The sequence below is a fragment of the Uranotaenia lowii genome, chromosome 2 (assembly GCF_029784155.1).
Source record: "Uranotaenia lowii strain MFRU-FL chromosome 2, ASM2978415v1, whole genome shotgun sequence".
Lineage (NCBI taxonomy): Eukaryota > Metazoa > Arthropoda > Insecta > Diptera > Culicidae > Uranotaenia > Uranotaenia lowii.
The window spans coordinates 41,362,446-41,384,622 of NC_073692.1; the positions used below are offsets into that span (position 1 = coordinate 41,362,446).

At 31.1% G+C, this 22,177-nt stretch overlaps 1 long non-coding RNA gene across 1 annotated transcript in view; it reads left to right on the top strand.

The window, feature by feature from the left end:
- The window catches only part of LOC129743605 (uncharacterized), a 63,737-nt gene that overhangs the window by 24,858 nt on the left and 16,702 nt on the right, over window positions 1–22,177 (top strand). The window contains exon 3 of the long non-coding RNA XR_008736626.1: window positions 6,092–6,171. This is a non-coding gene — a long non-coding RNA (uncharacterized LOC129743605). The remainder of the gene's footprint in view (window positions 1–6,091; window positions 6,172–22,177) is intronic.

A 22,177-nucleotide genomic window follows, 5' to 3' on the forward strand; every position in this document is an offset into this window, starting at 1 on the left:
AAAACGGTAAATATGAAAAAAATGACAAAAATTACAAAAACGATAAAAAAGACAAAAAAGACAAAAATGACAGAAATGACAAATTGACAAAAATGACAAAAATGACAAAAATGACAAATATGACAAAAATGACAAAAAGGACAAAAATGACAACAATGACAAAAATGACAAAAATGACAAAAACGACAAAAATGACAAAATGACAAAAATGACAAAAATGACAAAAATGACGAAAATGACAAAAATGACAAAAATGACAAAAATGACAAAAATGACAAAAATGACAAAAATGACAAAAATGACAAAAATGACAAAAATGACAAAAATGACAAAAATGACAAAAATGACAGAAATGACGAAAATGAAAAAAATAACAAAAATGACAAAAATGAAAAAAATAACAAAAATGACAAAAATGACAAGAATGACAAAAATGACAAAATTGACCAAAATGCCAAAAATGACAAAAATGACCAAAATAACAAAAATGACAAAAATGACAAAAATGACAAAAATGACAAAAATGACAAAAATGACAAAAATGACAAAAATGACAAAAATGACAAAAATGACAAAAATGACAAAAATGACAAAAATGACAAAAATGACAAAAATGACAAAAATGACAAAAATGACAAAAATGACAAAAATGACAAAAATGACAAAAATGACAAAAATGACAAAAATGACAAAAATGACAAAAATGACAAAAATGACAAAAATGACAAAAATGACAAAAATGACAAAAATGACAAAAATGACAAAAATGACAAAAATGACAAAAATGACAAAAATGACAAAAATGACAAAAATGACAAAAATGACAAAAATGACAAAAATGACAAAAATGACAAAAATGACAAAAATGACAAAAATGACAAAAATGACAAAAATGACAAAAATGACAAAATGACAAAAATGACAAAAATGACAAAAATGACAAAAATGACAGAAATGACAGAAATGACAAAAATGACAAAAATGACAAAAATGACAAAACTGACAAAAATGACAAAAATGACAAAAATGACAAAAATGGCAAAAATGATAAAAATAACAAAAATGGTAAAAATGACAAAAATGACAAAAATGATAAAAATGATAAAATTTACAAAAATGACAAAAATTGAAAAAATAACAAAAATGCCATTCTTGTCATTTTTGTCATTTTTGTCATTTTTGTCATTTTTGTCATTTTGTCATTTTTGTCATTTTTGTCATTTTTGTCATTTTTGTCATTTTTGTCATTTTTGTCATTTTTGTCATTTTTGTCATTTTTGTTATTTTTTTCATTTTTGTCATTTTTGTCATTTTTGTCATTTTTGTCATTTTTGTCATTTTTGTCATTTTTGTCATTTTTGTCATTTTTGTCATTTTTGTCATTTTCGTCATTTTTGTCATTTTTGTCATTTTTGTCATTTTGTCTTTTTTGTCATTTTTGTCATTTTTGTCATTTTTGTCATTTTTGTCATTTTTGTCCTTTTTGTCATTTTTGTCATTTTTGTCATTTTTGTCATTTTTGTCATTTTTGTTATTTTGGTCATTTTTGTCATTTTTGGCATTTTGGTCAATTTTGTCATTTTTGTCATTCTTGTCATTTTTGTCATTTTTGTTATTTTTTTCATTTTTGTCATTTTTGTTATTTTTTTCATTTTCGTCATTTCTGTCATTTTTGTCATTTTTGTCATTTTTGTCATTTTTGTCATTTTTGTCATTTTTGTCATTTTTGTCATTTTTGTCATTTTTGTCATTTTTGTCATTTTTGTCATTTTTGTCATTTTTGTCATTTTTGTCATTTTTGTCATTTTTGTCATTTTTGTCATTTTTGTCATTTTTGTCATTTTTGTCATTTTCGTCATTTTTGTCATTTTTGTCATTTTTGTCATTTTTGTCATTTTGTCATTTTTGTAGTTTTTGTCATTTTTGTCATTTTTGTCATTGTTGTCATTTTTGTCCTTTTTGTCATTTTTGTCATATTTGTCATTTTTGTCATTTTTGTCAATTTGTCATTTCTGTCATTTTTGTCTTTTTTGTCTTTTTTATCGTTTTTGTAATTTTTGTCATTTTTTTCATATTTACCGTTTTTGTCAATTTGTCATTTCTGTCATTTTTGTCTTTTTTGTCATATTTGTCATTTTGAATTTTTTTTTTCTTTTTTGTCATTTTTTGTAATTGTGTCATTTTTTTTCATTTTTGTCATTTTTTCATATATGACATTTTTGTCGTTTATTGACTTTTTTGTCATTTTTTCATATTTGTCATTTTTGCCAATTTTTCCATTCTGTCATTGTTGTCATTTTTGTCATTTTTGTCTTTTTTGTCACTTTTGTCATTCTTGTAATTTTTGTCATTTTTTTTTTATTTTTGGCATTTTTGTCGTTTTTTAATTTTTTTTCATTTTTGTCATTTCTTTCATTTTTGTCATTTTTTTTTTCATTTTGGTCATTCTTTTTCATTTTTGTCCTTTTTTTAATTTTTTTCATTTTTGTCCTTTTTTTTCATTTTTTTTTCATTTTTGTCATGTTTGCCATTTTTGTCATTTCTGTCTTTTTCGTCTCTTTTTTTCATTTTTGTCATATTTATTATTCTTGTCATTTTTGTCAATTTGGCATTTTTGATATTTTTGTCATTTTTGACGTTTTTTTCATTTTTGTCATTTTTGTCATCTTTGTCATTTTTGTCATTTTTGTCATCTTTGTCATTTTTGTCATTTTTTTCTTTTTTGTCTTTTTTTTTCATTTTTGTTATTTTCGTCATTTTTGTCATTTTTGTCATTTTTTTCATTTTTGTCCTTTTTGTCATTTTTGCCCTTTTTGGTATTTTTGTCATTTTTGTCATTTTTGTCATGGGATCAAAGCAAGCACTGCTAGAGGACGGATGTGTTTTTTCCGACCTCGAAATTTTCTCGTTTGTTTTCGTGAATATATTGTGATTTTTATCTGTTGAAAAGCTTCTTTTTCGAAATCTGTGTAAGGATAGCAGTGACGATTGTGTTAAAAAATCAGCAGAAGAAAAGAAGCAATCAAATCCCGAAAAATCATCCATAAGCACTTGCTGGATTATCAAACAACAGTGACTTGAAGGTGCAGGGATTATCATCATTAGTGCAACAGGACCATCAAATAGAAATCAACCCACGCTGCCTCCTTCCCTCATCGCCTATCAATGGACTTTGGTGAGATTGTTTCATTTTATTTTGATTATATTTAAACATATTTTGTCCATCCTATTTGCCATGTAGGATTTCCCACTAAAACATCCCTTCCATTCCTTTCTGAAACAGCTTTATGGGTCGTATGAGTTCTCTGCACCTAAAGAGTTATTTTTGCTGTTTCAAATAATCCCTTCTATGATTACATTGACTTGTCACGGTGTGCATCATGGTACCACACTGATCTTCAAGAGCAGCACTTGGAATGAATATTGAATCCAGATACTCATTTTGGCATCTTGCGTTGCTCTTGATTATCAGTTGTACCTCGTGTATCAGCCAATGCAAGATGTGTGTAGTCACCCTATGCTATGCTATGCTATGCTTTTGTCATTTTTGTCATTTTTGTCATTCTTGTCATTTTGTCATTTTTGTCATTTTTGTCATTTCTGTCATTTTTGTTTTTATTTTTCGTTATTTTTTCTTTGTAGACACTTAAGTCATTTTTACACTCTCTGTCTTTTTAATCGTTTCTGTAAATTTTATCATTTATGTCAATTTGGTCATTTTTGTCTTTTTTTTTATTCTTGTCATTTTTCTCTTGGTGTCGTTTATCTCATTTTTTCCGGTCATTTTTGTAATTTTGTTATTTATTTAATTTTTGTATTTGTCATTTCTGTTAATTTTATCATTCTTGTCATTTTTGTCTTTCTTATCGTTGTTGCTATTTTGTAATTTTTGTTATTTTAGTAATTTTTGTCACTAGCGTTTTTGATGCCTGTTTTGTCTTTTTTTTTTTATTGTTGTCATTTTTTTATTTTTATCTCTTTGTCATATTTGTCATTTTGTTTTTTTTTTCAGTTTTATTTTTTGTCACTTCGTCCATTTCTGTCTATTTTGACATTTTTTTACTATTTTTAAATTTTTTTGTGATTTTTTGACTATTTCTTTTTTTTGGCTTTATGTCATTTTTGTCGTTTTTATCATTTTTATCATTTTTGTTATTTTTTTTATATTTGCCATTAAAGTTATTCTTGTCTTTTTTGTCAATTTGGTTTGTTTTGTCTCTTCTGTCACTTTTTTTATTTCGATTAATTTCAATCATATTTGTCATCGTCGAAATTTTTGTGAATTTTGTCATTTTCATCAACGATTTTTTTTTTTGTCAATTTTGTAAATTTTCTTATTTTCGAGGGATTTTTATTATCGATATGGCTTATTCAGCCTTTGTAATTTTTTTTCCCTAATTTGTCAATTTTGGTCAACCCTGTCGTTTTGTTTTTTCTGTCATATTTGCTATTTTGTCTTTATTTTTCCTTTTTTGCAATTTTTTCATTTATTTAAGTTTTGTTATTTTTGTTATTTTTTTTTATTTTTTCATTTTGATATAGTTCGTTTTTTAGCAGTTTGGTCTTATTTTATTTATTTTTTTTTTTGTTTTCATGTTGATTTGGTCATTTGGGCTATTTTTGTCTTTTGTTACTTTTGTTTGTTTTAATTTTTTTTTTTTGCATTATCTGGTTTTTTTTGTCTTTAATTTTTTAATCTTCTATGTCATTTTTGTCACATTTGTAATGTTGTTCCTTTTCCAGTTTTTGCCTTTTTTCTTATTGTTTTCCGTTGTTTTTTTCAATATAGTGATTTTACCATTGATTGTTAATTTTTAAAATAACATTATTTTTATTGAATTTTGTCTTCTTTCTTAATTTTTTTTGTCATTTGTCAGCTCGGTGTTTATGTTTGATTCGTTCTTGTATTTATTTCGCTTTCGTTATTTCGTTGGTTCATTTTGGTTTCGTCTTTTCTACCCACTGAATATTATTTGCTGTCTAATTATTATTAATTTTGTTTTGTAATATCTGTTCCTCTTCATTTTTTCGAGCTTTTTTACTGTTTTTTTTTGCGTATTTTGTTATTTTCGAGCATTTCCTATCCTCTTTGAGTTCTAATCTGAAATTCATTCCGATTTTTCATCTCCTATAACATTAACGAATTTTAATTTCACCTTACAATCATGAAACCACGAATGACTCCTGTTAGCGGTTCTTATTACAGCGTTGTTAAATTTTAAAATTATTCACTCTCTGGAGCCACTGCTCCGATTCGATAAAGCTCCCCCAAAGGTTGTTGCTGTTTGGAAAATAATTGCCACGTGAATACGGCGGTGGTGGCTCATCAAACCACAACCGATCATCATCATCATCATAGCATCCACATTGCTAATTAATATTTTAATCTCATCACCACAAAAAGGGAACGACTCGGTTCAGTAAAGGTGTGAATAACGCCCAGGCCGATGTTGGCTTGGAAAGTCCCTCAGCAATGAAATGTAAATGGAAACGATGGATCTTTAAAGAGAATTCTAGATTGAGGAATTGAAACAACCTATCAGTAAATCACCTTAAGATATTTGGCTGATGACTTCAAGGTTTTACGTCAGCTAATCTCGAGGGTCTCAAGATTAACAGAATTCAATTTCAACTTAGTCAAGTCTCCATCAATTGAGTTAATCATCTGGCATCAGCCTTTGGACTTCAACTGCTGGTGACAACTGACTGAAATACTGTCACTCGGGAATCACCCCGAGAAGGTTCCGAAATAAAATATTTGCTTTGACTCTAATCGGTTGAGGGACCAAGCAAATTGAGATTTGCGAAAAGCGCCAAACTTTGTTTCGGTTTATTTTTTCTTACCGGACGTCGTGTCGTGGGAAAAGTTTTTCGCCCACTCACTCAGCCAGCCCTCAATAATCATAACCTTAAAAAAACCGGCCTCAGGGAAATCGGAATGACGACTACGTGACATCTCGGCGGCGGCCGGCCGGATGTTTGATGATGATGATTAGGTTGTTTTTCGATGATGTTGAGTTTTGGGAGCCCCCGATTTAATAACCTAGATTTCTTATGCTGTGTTTTTTTTCTATCTTATCTTCCTTTCCAGTTGGTTGACGACGTCTGAGAAGTCCTGCTTCGGAAGCTCAAAATAGTCGAGGGAAATTTCCTACTTCCGACCAAAAAAAGGTAAGTTGGGTTTTGAAAATAGCTAATTTTAAACGTTGGATTTGAAAATGGTCGATTTGAATCATATATTTCGATATTAAAATTAAGGAATGATTTTGGAGCAAAAGGAAATTAAAATAAATGAATGTGTCTATGTGTTCCGAATTTATCATATTTACATCACAATAATCGGTAGGATCAAAATATTAATGGATCAAATATCTGAGTGAAGAATGTCGGTGAGCTAATTCTCAATTCAACTCTTACAAGCTTGTTTACCTGGAAATTTGTATTGAGTTCTGATGGGTTTCAAACTGTTATGTGAAGGAATTCGAATCCATATTTCTGTATCTAGATGTTCAAGTTATTTATGTATACATTCTTTAGCTGGAATAGAAATTGAGCCTCCAGTTACCTTCTTCATTTCTCGGATCATATGAAAAAATTTTCCTTGAAATTTAAAAATTCTTTCGATTAAGCAAGCAACACATGGATCATCCATTTCTATCGAACCAAATTCAAACGTAAATCCTTTTTGACAGCATAGCAAAATCTCTCCTTCCCCGTAAGCATTCAAAAAGATGGATATTTTCCAATAAAGAAAGTTGAAGCTGCAGCACCAGCACCTTTGGAGGGAGAGTAGCAAAAATATGCTTCCACCGAGAATGGCTTTTTATTTTTCTGACTATCCCTGGATTAGGGAGAAATGGCCATGCAAATTGGATCATCTCCACCGGAGCTAGTTTGTGGGGCAGCCGGGCAACAGTTGTTGTAAGATTATTTGCTGTTATGAGTTTTGACTGCTCCCGGAGCTTTTCGATTGTGCGATGTAAGCTTTCATTCTTCGGGGAGGAGTTTTTAAATCTGGGGTTTTGTGCGTTCACTTTTTGGGAAGATTTGGAGGACAATTCCTTGGAGAATAAAAGGAAGTTTTAAATAGTTTTTTTTATTCCATATGAAACTCCGATAAGCTTTTTGAAGACCTCTCAGAAAGGTTGTTCCGTGAAGTTGTTTTTCAGATTTCAGATTCAGATTTCTAATTCAGATTTCAGATTCAGATTTCAGATTCAGATTTCAGATTAAGATTTCAGATTCAGATTCAGAATCAGATTTCAGATTCATGAAATGTTTTTATCGGCTATATCGGTGAAATTGCATATTCTTTGAGAAAGAATATTTAAGAATTGAAAGAATATAGACGGATAGAAGATTAGAATAAGGTGAAAGATGTTGAAAATGAGCGGGAGGGTAATTTTAATTTGAAAACTTTTCATCACATTTCATCGATTTGTTCCTCACGGGCCTACTACCTTGTAGTGGTTGATACTGATAGAGTTGTAGCAACCACCACACAATAGTAGGCCTAGCTTGGTTCGTCCCACAAGCGGAAACTTGCAGTACGAACGAACAAAAAGATGAAATGTGATCGCTCAGAAAAGCTTCAAATACGACCGAGACACATTTATCGATAGATGCGGTTCTCGGTATTGTATCATTACGTGCGGTCTAGTCGGTTTTTTTGACTATTCGCGCTACGGTCGATGGTCCGATACTAGGCTATCTACCGATGTAATGAAATGTGTTTTTTATTTTCTTTTTAGCCAAGTATTGATTTTCGAAATGAAGAGTTAATCACCGTAAATTTGTTTAGTAAAATTAGGGTAAATGTACCCGAACTTGGCCCCTAATGCATGGTTGACTATATTTCCCATGATTGTAGTCTCTCTGTAATATGTACCTTCAAAAGTCCTTCGACAAATATGATTGCTTACTAGCCTGAAATGTAGTAAAAATATGTCCTTGCTTTAAAGCGGTGGATAATTTGATATAAACCTGATTAAACTATTGATTGAAATGCTCTTTATTGTGGCCCCCGTTCCGAATTGTGGCCCTTTATGAGTCCCTTAAATTGGCCGCCTCTAGAAGAAATTTGCCTCACTAATACAACAACAGCTCCCACGAATTCGTTGATAATATCCTGGAAGGAAGCACAACAATGTTCTGTGTTGTTTTCAAAAAGTCGAAAGTACGAAATGTCAACCCTTTTTTAGAATTGATATTTGCGTGCAGAATTATAATCTTACGTAAAAAAGTTTCATTTGTTTGTTTCAGTTTTTGGTGTGTTTAAAATTTCTATTATCAGAATGACAATCTAGAACAAATAGGTTCCATAATATTGCATTGGTTAACATAAATATGTTTATTAACCGAGCAAACAAATCGTTTGTTCAATTTTTTAAAATGAAATCATGATAGATCTGTTTCCATTGAAGTTAACATACGATAGTGAATGTTCATATTTTTTTATTCCAATCCCATAAAAGGAGGAGAGACATTTTAAAAACCATTATGGCCGAGGCAAGAAGCAAGCTAAAGCTAAAACTCAAGTAAGCGAACGATTCTTTGAATCATACCTACATATTTAAAATGTCGCCCTTAGGAATTTCTAGCAATCGTTTGCGTACACCCGGATAGCAAAACAAGACAAACTATCGCTCACTCCAGCCAGCCTGATAGAAATAGATTGCATCTCACTCGTTCGTTTGGGGACTATAGCCAATGAAAGCGAACAACAAATTTACAAGCTGGGTGAAATTCAAGCTGCATCCCACTCGCACTCATGCAAAATCATCATCCAAACTCGGCAGCGCTTCCTTCGCATATTCCTTTCCTACGGAAAACAAACGTCGTCACCTCTGCTGATGCACAGTGATCCATAATATAAAACAAACTTGGTCAAAATATTATTTTTGATTTCACATGAAATTGAAAACAATAAAATTTAGCTCTTAATAACATAATTTTCCAACATTGTAATGCAACTACATTTTTTTAATAAACATAATATTAAGAATGTCATAATTTGAACTTTGTAATCATTCCTTTCAAAGCGACACATAGATAAACAGCAAATGTTCATCTCCAGCACAAATAAAATGAAATCAAAATACGTTGGGCCTTATTTCCATTTGTAGATTTCTTTTATGGGTATGGATAAAGTTACTTCAACGTTGAGATCCAAGATATCGATTCGGATTCGAATCCTGTTGATTTCGTGCCCCTAAGTTGAGAGGAATTTACCAAAAAAAAAAGGCAGCTAAACTTTTAGTATTATAATTCCAACTAAGATGCCAAATACGCTTGTGAGATAAATAAATTGATTAGAGTCCAAAATACATTTATGGTATTTTTAAGTTATTTCAATTCAATCATTCTTTTTACTTTCGACCGGTTTTAAATTTCCAGACCACTGTGCACTAACAACCGACGATTCGGCTGCCGGCTGCCGGCTACCGTCTGCCTGCTGATTTCGTTCTCACACATACATACAAACCTCAATTAGTGGAATTTCATGCCAAGATTAGGCGAAAAAAATGTTTATATTTTCTTCAATTTTAGATCAAATATGTACGTTGTTTGAAGTAGGTTATAATTTTATATTTTTTGCCACGTTTTGCTGTAACCAACGGTATTTTTTAGTGATTTTTTCATAGAGAAGTGTGTTTTTAAATCGATCCGAAGGTGGCAGATGCACTAGCAAGGTAGGTTCATTTCAGATTTTTTCCGATAATCGTAATTTTACTTCCAGTTCGTCATGTGAAAAAAAATTATTACTCAGTTATTTGGATTCAATTGCGGACAAATGCTATGCAGAATGTAGACAAATGCGATTTTCTTTAATGTTTGATTTATTTTATATTTTTAGGCATATGTTTGACATACAAATTACCAAAATGCATTTTGGCATGCCAAGATAAGGAGCATGCCAAGTTAAGGCTCACTCACCCTAATCGTTTTTTCCGTTCGTACTGCAAGTTTCCGCTTGTGGGACGAACCACGCTAGGCCTACTATTGCGTGGTGGTTGCTACAATTCTATCTGTATCAACCACTACAAGGTAGTAGGCCCGTGAGGAACAAATCGATGAAATGTGATGAAAAGTTTTCAAATTAAAATTACCCTCCCGCTCATTTTCAACATCTTTCACCTTATTCTAATCTTCTATCCGTCTATATTCTTTCAATTCTTAAATATTCTTTCTCAAAGAATATGCAATTTCACCGATATAGCCGATAAAATAATTTCATTAAACAAATTTACGGTGATTAACTCTTCATTTCGAGATTTCAGATTCTGATTTCAGATTCAGATTTCAGATTCAGATTTCAGATTCAGATTTCAGATTCAGATTTCAGATTCAGATTCCAGATTCAGATTCAGTTTTCAGATTCAGATTTTAGATTCAGATTTAAGATTCAGATTTCAGATTTCAAGTCATCAATATCATAAAACAATTTCAAAATTTTTAAAATGGTTTTTATTGTAAAATTCTACAAACCATCTTAAGTTAATACAGTTTTGATTTATTAAAACAGTAAAAAAATTGTTTTTATGTTGATCATTTTTTCTGAAAGAATTATAATTATTAAATTTATTAAAAGTTAATGTTATAGAAAATATTTCCAAATATTTCGCAATTTCCTAAATTTAACGCAATTTTTAAAAGGTCGTATCATACAAAATTGTTAGAGTTCGTAAAATTCTACAAAACTTCAAAACGTTTTTACCAGAAATTTAAAAAAAAAACATGTATTATTATGCCAACACTCTTTAAAATATATGAAATTGCTTTAAATTGAAAAAAAAGATGAGTTACATTACAAGGATTCTAAAACTATAAATTTAAAAAAAAATCGAGGCGAGTCAAATTTACACAGGTATGATTAGAGAATTTTTTTTCCTGGGCTTTCAGGGTGCGTCCAAATAAAAAGTAATGATGCAAAATTAAAGATTTGAATGAATAAATTGTGGAAATTACCCTAAATTTTAAATTACATAAAATTCTAGTAATCATGATGTTAGAAAATTCTTGAAAATATCCAGATTTGACCAGTAAAAATTTTTGGAAAATTGTTGGAATTGAAAAATGTTATGAACGTTTTAAAGATATATCAAAATTGAACCAATTTTATCCAATCCGACTGGCCAAATAATCTCAAAATATCTCAAGTTATTGAAAAACATCTAAATTTTACAGAACTGGTTCATTTTAATGCTTTGTCACAATTAGCCCAAATTTGTAAATGTGTTTAAGAATAAGCTAAAATCCATTTAAAAAAAAAATCTTAATAAAGGTCTCTAGGATAAAGTTGCAAGATTGCCTGATTTAATCAGAGTTTGCCCGGATTTTTATTCCAAAATTTGGGAAAAGTCTGGTCCGGCCTGATTGGCCAGATTTAATTGAAAGAAATCCGGATTATACTCGGTTTTATTCACTTTATTTACCAAATCAAACAAATAAAAGAACAAATTTTGTAGTAATTTTTTATATTTATGCATCCAAAACGAAATATTTTGATCAAGTTTTTTAAAAATAATCATGAAAGGTTTTTTCAGAACTCTTAAAAAAACTTAAAATCTGCCAACAAGTTGAGGAAAAAAAATTCAATTATTTTTTCTTGATTTTTGTTGAGTTTATCCTGGGTTTTGACCAAATTTGCCTGGATATTGCCCGGGTTTTTAGTCGACTATTTTTTAATAAAATGCCAGGGTTTTGCCAGGTTTTTCGATAAAAAAAAAGAGCGGATACGCACTGAAGACATTCTGACAAAAAAAAAATCCTACTTTTGACGTTGACATTTCAATGTCCCTAACACTGAAAAAAATTACTTAAAAAATTAAACATATTTGAGAATTAGTAGGAATTTTATAAAGTCTCAAAAATTTTAAAAGATGTTTTAAATATTTTTAAATCAGGCAAATTATACTAAATTTTTGAAATAATCTAAAATATCTTATGTATCGAAAAGTAAGAGTTTGATCTATCGTAAATCTCATTTGACTATTCTTAATAGTTTGCAAACGCAGAAAACCATTTTCAAATATGTCTACATATTTTTTTTTTTCAAAAATAAAGTATTATTTACCTTCGTACGTACATTATGGTGACAGCCAAATAGGTTATGTCGGATTTCGCAAAGGGACCATAGTTTAAGTTTGTTGTTATTTAAGCCCAAAAAGCAGACCTGTGCAAAATTTCAGCTTAATCGGACTTGATTTAGGGGTGCCTCAAAAAGCTCAAAGTTCCGGTTTTTGGCCCTCAAAATTAGCCAAAGGAAATTCGGAAATTCCATTTTTAATGTTGATGTCATTTGGCTTAGAAATGCATGAAACGTCAAGACCTGGAGTTATTTATCTAAACCAGTGGTCGGCAACCTTTTGAGTCGGAAGAGCCAAAAAGTTCAAATTTTCAAAATTTCAGAGTTTTAAAGAGCCACATTAAAGATTTTTGTCTTTTTTCCAATAAAAAAAATCTAAATGTACGAGTGATTAATGAACATTATTTTTACAAAAATAACTTTAAACCCATAAGAGTTTTTTTTTCTCTTGGATTTTTTCTTTCAAATCTGTTTCTGATTATCATTAAGTACGGGTTCTCTTCTGGATCGTCAACTCTTTAACATGGTAAAGCTTAGTTCTTTTAGAAATGGGACACTTTCATTTGCTAATAACTCGTTTACTAGTAATCGGACATTCAAAATTTTGACAGCATTTTGTTGCCAGTAAAAAGTACTAACCGACCTATTTTTTTCAAAATTTCAAATTCACGTGTTTTGGAAATATTTACGATGCAAGAGAAAAAGGGAAAAATAATTTTGCACAGTTCATTCAAAATCCATCTTTATCAAATTGATAGCTGACAAAACCGTTGATTATTCGAAAAATTATTGTGTATGAGTGGTGGAAAAGTATGCAAATACTGTCAAAAATGTCCACAAAGTTAAAATCACGCATTGGAGTGAAACATATGATCGGCAACTTCGGCTAAGGGTCATTAGGGAAGTCAAGTCTCATACTAGCATTTTTAATTTTTAATAATTGAAAAACTAAGGGTAGATCGCTGAAATTTGATTTTTTTTCTCCGATAAGCTGAAAGTGTTGCCTGGTAATGAGTCATTCAAGCCTTATCTCAAACAACATTTTTTTGCTAATTCCACAGCTCGTAAGCTGTATAGCCGATTCCGAGGCTATGGGACAGATTATTTCTGATGAACGAAAAATCTTATGAAATACCCGATTTGAAACAAATTCCAGCGTTTGAATCATATACCATGTCTGCTCATGGCAAGGTCCCGAGTATATTAAAGTATGTATTTGCTGGTTCTTTGGTATAAAATATAATGATTTGCCAAAATTCTGATCCTGTGGGAAAACACAACAATTTTCAAAACGAAAACTATGGTTTTTACTGTTTTTAAAAGCCTAAAAAGAGTAATCTTTTATGTACCCTTCGCAGCCTACGATCTATACTTACCCACAATACTTAAAGTTCAATCTCATGATAGTTTTACTTCGTTATTGCATGATTTTGCCATCAAAAATTCCATTAAAACGCCCAAAAAGTGGTTCTAAAATAATCAAATTTATAAATTTCGAAACAGCTGTATCCACTAAATTGCCCTCAGTTTCTTTTAAAAAAAAAAGTATTGGTCCGAAAAGTAGCAGAAATTGAAGGAGGAGGATGTAGCCACCTTAAATACAGATTAGACGAAGTATGAGTTTGAAAAACTGATCAATATCATGACTGAAAAAAGTGTGCGCCGACCGATGGGAGGTACCAAGAATAAAGTAGATTTTTTTCTTACAAAAAGCGATAAATATTTTTTTTCAAATTTTTTCATAAATTTTCATAAGATTACCTTCATTTTCTTCTTAGAAAGTATTTAGATCACACGAATGGTTTTTGAGATACACGCATTTGTAACTGTCCCATTTCTAAAAGAACTAAGCTTTATATCAATTTTAATACATTGACAAATATCTTGTCAAGAAAGTTTTCAATCCATATACAGCTTTAATGATTAGTTTACATGATGTGAAGAGGAAGATATAAACATATTCACATAAATAATAAGAATATTTATTATTTATTCGGTAAAAAAAAGTCAACTTGTTTATGACTTCCCCTGGATTTAGCTAATCCTTTCAAAATCTAGAAATATGAGGTAAAGTTCTACTAAAATTTGTGTAGCTGAAAATTGTATTCTTCAAAAATTATGCTCCTGACAACTGGTAAAATTTTCAAAATTCATGGCATCAAGTGAGAGTGTTTTCATAATGTTATGCATCCGGAAAATTCAAAAATCTTATTTTATGTCACATGTTTTTAGCATTTTCTGACAGCGTCTGATTTCAAGTTAATATGAACCAAAATTTGGAACGATACACGAACCCATAGATAAGAAGATAAATTATAGAAGTATTTTTGTGAGATGAAAAAAGTGATATTTTTAAGTTAAAGAACACTTGATCCTTTACTAGAGGAGACTTGATCTTTAATTGACCACAGGCAAAAATCAAGCAAAATCCAAAGATAATAGGTCTGACGACTATTTTTGCCATATTAGTTCTCATTTCACAGTTTTAAAGTATCAGACAAAGAGAATTCTAAAAGTGTGACTACTACCCTATTGCCATTGCCTAATTAAAGGCGCAATTTTCTAGTTTTTAAATAAATACAGCATTTTAAGTCCTTCAGTATTGTGCGTCCAATTCAATGAAAAAACGAATTCAATACATTGTATATTATTTAAAAATTCTGGCTCCAGCTTAGATTGCTGTTAAAAAATATTGTGGTCCGACCAGTGTGTAATCAAGTCTGTCATAATGTGATTTTATCTAGCAAAATCAGTTACAGGATACTTTAAAGTTTCAAAATAGAAATTAAAAAAATAAATCGGTGATGAACTCTTAATCGAGAATGAAAAAAAAAATATTTCCGTTTCGGAAACTTCGTGCAAAATTTGTGTTTTTTTTTTAATAACTATTAGTTGCAGGCATCACATCTGAAATTTTAAATGTGTTTAAAATTTCAAAGGTTTAATGTTTTGCATACATACTATTAATTAAAATTACTTCGGGGTCAATTAAGTTATTGATTACAAGTATTAAGCCTGTGATTAAGTTTTTCAAGGGATTTTCTGAATTGAAATTTTCATTCTTTCTCAATACTGATTCGAGTTTGAAAGCTTTAATTTGTAATTCTCGAGTTTTGAAATTTTTTATTTGAATGTTGTTTATCAATTCACTTTTTAACCCGTTATTGAGAAGGCATTCCAAGTTTTTTCTGTCCGTGTCCAGGCTGGGCGCATTCGGGCATTGGATTTCTCAATTTTAAACTCAAAATCGGGTAATTTTTGGGCAAATCCAGCCAAAATCTACGTATTTTCTATAAATAAGTAAGATAAAAGCTGAAAAATTAACAAAGGCCCATCAGCGGCGTTCTAATCTTACAATTTTCTCACAATTTCAAAAACTGCATGTGATTTTTTAACTAAAACAGGTTGAAAATTTGGAATTTCGTAAAAATTGTTAGTAATCATGAAAAAACCCGAGCCTTTTTCCTCGATATCCAGGAAACCGGACCAGCTCGGCATTCCGATTTTTTTCTTTGAAAATCTGGGCAAGCCCAGTTAAAGCTGGTTTATCTATTATCTGTATTCCGATACATTAAAATTATCGTTTTTAGTTCAAATTAATATGATAGAATTGAAATAGTTTTTTCCAAAATTTGTATGTTTTTACGCGTCAAAGTTGTAAATAATTTTCGAAACGGTTGATTAATTTTTATACAATTTTGAAAATTTCAACTAACCTTTTTTCATAGAAGATAAAAAAAGATTACGAATGCTTAAAAATTTGATGAGGGTTACGTTGTTTGATAACAAAATAGAGACTGTCTCAGAATTACTTTTTTGTAAATGATTAACTTTGATTTTCCTGTTAGCTACAGCTCAACTGTTGTGTTTGATTCACATAAAATATACACACGTTTTGTTTTATCTAAATTTTTGATGTTTTAAAACAATAGTTATTCTTTGCATTTACGGTTTATGATGAATCAAATCTCGATCTCCCTCGTGCTTCAATAACAACGGAAGGCAAAAAACAGGCTTCAAAAAATGCTATTTTGCCATTTGATCCTTTTTTCCGCTTGTTCCTACACTGCCGTTCTAAGCAAGAATGTCCCATGTGACTTTTGGGTCATTTTCACTTTTTTGCTGGAAACGGTCTCTTTTAGTGTTAACTTTCGAATAAAAACACAAACAAGTATACTTTGTTCTGAATTTATACGAAATTTTCATCAAGGTGGTTGTCTCTATGTTGCTAGTTCTGCGCAAGAATGTCACACTAGAGAAAATTCTATAAAAAATGCAAATTTTATCAAAAAATTTGTCTTAAAATAAGTTCAAACTGTTGAATTTAATGTTATTCACTGAAAAGAACACTAAAATAGAGGGCAGAGGAAGAGCGAGAAGCCTTGAGTGATTCAGAGAAATTTTCACTAAACATTTTTCGGTAGGTACTACTTACAGGATCCATACTCAACTATACATTTTTATAAACAAAGAGAAACGTATTTCTCAAATTACGGTTTAGCATGAGTTTAAAATGATAGAAAACTGTAGCCGTGTGACAGTTTTTCGCAGAACTAGCATCGGCGTGCGTTCTGATTCTACGCAAAAGTGTCACACGGAGAATTTTTGGCTCTAATTTGCTGTTTTTTTTTGGTAGAAAACATTGTAAAATGATAAACTTGAACTGTTCACTACGAAAAAACTGACGGTGAAGTTTTAGTTTGAGAGAAAAATTGGAAATATGGCTGATATTTTAATCGCGTTTTTCTCGTTTGCACGTTTTTCCACATGTGACAATCTTGCTTAGAACGGCAGTAAAGTGGTTGCAATGTTAATATTCTCTTCCGGATCTATAAAAATCCGTGTGCCAGGTCACAAGACACAATTATCGCACGATTTTGAAAGTATTTTATCAAAAATATATACATATTATTAGCGCAGTGAGCTAAAGAGCCCAGCTTTACATCAAAAGTGCCGCATGCGGCTCGCGAGCCGCAGGTTGCCGACCTATGATCTAAACAAATTTTTTTTTGGTCAAAAATCGATTTTCTCGGACTTGGACGGTCGTTTTACAGAAAACCGGCAGGTTTTTTTCGAGATAAAACCAGATCTCGGCGTTTTATGCATTTTAAGTCATTTGGCATCAAACTTGAAACTTTGAATTTCCTTATTTTCTTTGAGTTCACCTTTTAGTGCTTCTTGAAATTTAATGTCTATTTTTGGGAAAAAAAAGTTTTTTTCGGAATAACACCAGAATTCAAAGTTTTATGCAAAAATTAAAATTTAGATTTCTCCTAATTTCGTTTGATAATTTTTGAGGGAAAAAAACCGAATCTTTGAGCGCTGTGAAGTCCGATTGAACTAAAATTAATATGGTCGGTTTTCGAAATTCGACATGATTCATTTTACAAGGTGCATTTAATAAGAAAAAATCTCATCTAAATGTTAGCGAGAAAAACACACAAGATACACCACATTAACGTTATCACCCTTAATTTTTCTTTCAGATGAAATACTTTGAACATTCGCCTATTTGTTTCCAAATTTTCTCCTAAGCTGGAATTCCAAAAATGTTATCTCCATACAATCAACTTTCATACATCGGTGGATAAAAAACTTTCAAACATAACACCCAACCTATAAATTACAGAACAAAACCAGTCTAACCCACCCTCTCTTTCACAAACAAGGCTTAAAGCCATTAACGCGAGCTTTGGTTATGATTCCATCTTTTTCGAAGCAGGAGCACCAAAACATTTGTAAAACTCTTTCTCTCACTCTCTCTTTCGGTGATCCAACAACACCACCCCCAAACTCGAGAAAAGTAACTATATAATTGCCGATATGGCCCAGAGACCTGCCCGTTTGGAAATATAAATAAATCCCAACATGTCTGCTTGAATAGAAACGGGTGTGGTGGTGGGTGGTTTCGGGTTTGTTGTGAATGGGTGGATGGGTTTTCGGAAGGTAGAAGCTGAAGCTAAAATCGGGACAATCTAGGTGCCACTTTAGTTTAGTGCCTACAAAGGATATCATAAGCTTGCTCCATACATCCAACATGTATCGTTGCTGTGTAGTCTTCTTCATCGAAAAGTCGAGAAGTGGCGGCAAACTAAGCTCCAATTGTTAGCATGTCGTTCGTTCGCTTTTTCTGGGAAAGCCCCAGCACCCAGCACAGTATTGGGAAAGCCATCGGAAAAGTTATTGAATTTTCATAATCCTTTTTTCGATGTTTTTTTACTCGTCGTCCTTCATGTATCTTCTCAGTAGCAGAAGCACCTAACATATGGCTCCGGGGTACGTGCTTTGCCAGCATATCCCATAACATAAAAGCAGCCTGGCTCCTGTGAAAAGGCGAAGATTGAGTGCAAATATAGATTGATCTTGTATCGGAAGTGTCCTTCGGGATTCATCCTTTGAGAGCGGCACAATTATGGTGGATGAAAATCTGAGGAAATCTCCGATGTGTTACATTTTTAAATACCAGTATGATCGACTGAATGATAACTTTTCCAGGAAAGTTCAAAAATCAAAGAATAATGGAAAACTGTTTCAAAGCTAAAGACATTTCTTCAGTTATACCAAAAGAATACAGAGAAATTGAGTTGTTTTAAATTCAAATGAAATCGCTGCTCTGAGAAGTGTCAAATTGACACTTCAGGGACTGTAACGGGTAAGAATTTTAGTGACGGATGAGGGTTAAAGATCTGAACCAGAATTTGAATCAGTATCAAGATTAGAATCATGAACAGAATCACGATAAAATAATGATCAATATCTCAATTAGAATCAGAAGCAAGATCCCTTCTAGGATGTGAGTCTTAATTCGGATTATTTAGGATCAATCCAAGATCCCGTTTTGATTCAACCTTTTCAAGGACTGAATCAACCGCTCGGCAACAAAATGGGTTAACTCAATATTGCATCTGGTGAATGTCAAGATTTTGCATGTTTTAAGGATTCACGTCCGTTCTTCCATCCACTAGGCACCAATCAACAAGCTAATCAAGGTCTTGCTGTAGTGATAAGCAGTCATTATAATCTGTGATAGAGCGATACATTTTCAAACCGTCAGCACAGAAGATTATCTTCGAATTAATCAGCGCGCAAAGTTAATTCTTAAAGGAATTAAAAATCAATGGGCAAAAATGGCTCCCTTGTGGTACTCCAGAAGGGACGGCTAAGGTTTGAGATTTCGTATGACTTTGCCTGATGAATACAGTTCTATCTTTAAGGTATGACTCGACCCATATGACTAACCACCTGGGGAATCCGATTTTTTTAAGCTTAGCGATAAGCAATTTAAGCGGCAGTCGATCAAACGCCTTGGCAAAGTCTTCATAAATTGCATCGACTTGTTTCTTATTACAGAGAGACTTACTGATGACTGGGACGTACACCATCATGTTCGTTAAGGTTGATCTCTATTAACGGAATCCATGCTGACATTCGTCGATGATACGGGATGAGACTAAACTAAGGTTGTCAGGTTGCCTGATTTTATCCGGGTTTGCCCTGATATTTAAAATAAAATTTAGGAAAAGTCCGGTCCGGCCCGGTTGTCCGGATTTCACCGGAAAAACCGAGAAAAAACCTGGAATTTCGAATCAAAACCGGGAAAAAGATGTGTGGATCCTTTTTTCCTAACCTACATGAACTTATCAAATTCTCAATTTCATTCGTTTCATCATGACTTATTTGTTTCTCAGAAGCGAGTTAGTATCTAAATTTAAATTCCATGTGAGAAATGCGTAAAAAGTTGAGATTTTTTTTCAAAAATCGGGGGTTGCTCTAAAGTGTTCTAGTTTCATATTCAGAATATTTTAAGTTTACCATGTATGTAATAATTCATCGTTGTGGAAATATTTCTCGAGCATGAATTATTTCTTAGTTCACGATTATTGTGCAGTGAATTTGAAATTTAAGATCAAAATATTCTATTCCTTACTAAACATTGTTTACGAATCTCAGGAAAAAGTAGACCTACATATACGGGTGAAAAAAAAAGTAAAAAGAATTGATTTATGATAATATTTAATAAATTTGTGGTTAGATTCATATGCTTAACATCTATCTAATAACAATTATTTTACATTGGTCCAGAATGAATAATTTTCAAACCTCATCAGGTGCTCTTTTTTCAGAAAAATCATGTTATGTTGAGTCGAAGCTTGAAAAATGTGCACAAAAATTAAAGAAAATATTTAAAATATACGGGAAAAAGGGTTTGAAGAGTCCAACCACAAAATCGAATGAATTTGTGAACAAATAAATATGAATTGTTAACAAAAGGTAGTGAAAGTAATAAAAGTAGTGCATTCACGTAATTCAGCTTATCTGTAGATCAACTTATTTTTATGGAAAGATTCACAAAGATCTCATAACAATGAAAAGTTTTAGGAAAAATTGAATAGATGATTGCAAATGATTTTTGTACGTTAATTTACTCATCTTCGGCGGACTTGAGTAGAGTTTACTTTTTTTTTGGCTTAATTATAGACACTTTAACAATTTCATGTCATTCGTGTCTTAGTAAAGTTTACGAAAAGCATCATTAGTTCTTTAAAAATTTGAAGTTGTAATAAAACCAAAAAAAAAATTGGTTTGGTTTACATGTTTGTACTAAACACACTGAAATTTATCAAATTACCGACAAGGTAACTTATAAGGTTTCGAAAATAGATTTTTACTATTTACTCAATATTTAACTCTCTCTATGAATCTAGATTTCATAAGACCGAGCGAGGAAAAACGCAAAAAACAAAAATTTAAATTAGATGGCTTCCTTGTTATTTCGATCATTAATGAATGTACAAAAGGTGGAAAACGATTTTTGTGGGATTGCATAGTTACAGAACATAAGTGTATAAGTGACGGAATCACGTTTGAACATTTTGTTATCCTCTACACTAAGAATTCATAACAAAAAAATCAGAATTTGAAAGCAAAAATTCCTTCTGAGGAAATTAAGATATATATTTTCGAGCTCGAATTGAAAATCCGGATTCAGAATTTAGCCAAAATATATGCCCAATCCAGCACCCAGAACTTAAGCTCTAAAACACATCAGTATTATAGACAAGAATCTAAATAATAAAATTGCAGTCAATCAATCAGTAGTTTGAGAAAAGCATCAGAAACTAAAATTAAAATTAAAAAAAACTAAATTCAAAATTATTTTTTGGTTTATGGAACAGTAATTCAATACCAAAATCATCGCTCATGATTATTATTTCAAATTTCAGAAGATAGAGTGCAATAGTTAAATTCAATATGAGGACAGGGAAAATAAACTAATTTTCCATCGGACCTAAAATCTAAAATTTTCAATGTATCACTTTCCCCATTTTTTGCTCCGTGAAATGTGGTTTTTTCTTTTTAATGGGCTAATACTTTATTTTCTTTAAAAATATCAACAGATATCACCGTAATCTGAATAAATTTGAAGTCTTCTCGCACTTCTGTGTTAAATTTTTAAGAAAAACAGACCCCATTCGATTTTGGCATCACTCGCGTTGCCAAAATCGAACGTTGCCAAAATTGAATGTTGCCAAAACGAAAGGTTTTTTTTTCAACTTTTTTTCAGTTTTTAACTACAAAAACAATTGATATTATTATCATTTACGTAATTTCAAGTCAATTTCCGACCATTTTCATTTATTTTTTTAATTTTTTTTATCATGTTTGATGCGTTTAGCACTTTTCTTTATTTTTTTTGTCTTTATTTGAGAGGTTTTCAGCTACAGGCTGGTTCGCCTTTATATCACTTTTCTTGTTTTGTTCAAAATTTTTGTTTTTTTTTGTGAAATTTATCATTTTTGTGATTGTTCATTATTCTTTAGTTTTTTTTATCATTTTTAGTGTTTTGTTTGTATTTGTTTTTTGATTTTACGAATTTTCATCTTTTTGACATTTTTGAGTATTTTAATTTTTTTTTTAAATTTTGTTTTTGTTGTTGTATGTTAAGAACCTAAAAACCTATTTATGGTGCTTGTCTAAATTATATTGGTCCTGTAATAGCGAAAACTTAAAGTCATGTTTTTTCTAAAAATCTTTCAATTTTGGCACATGCGCCAAAATCGGATGTTGCCAAAATCGAATGTTGCCAAA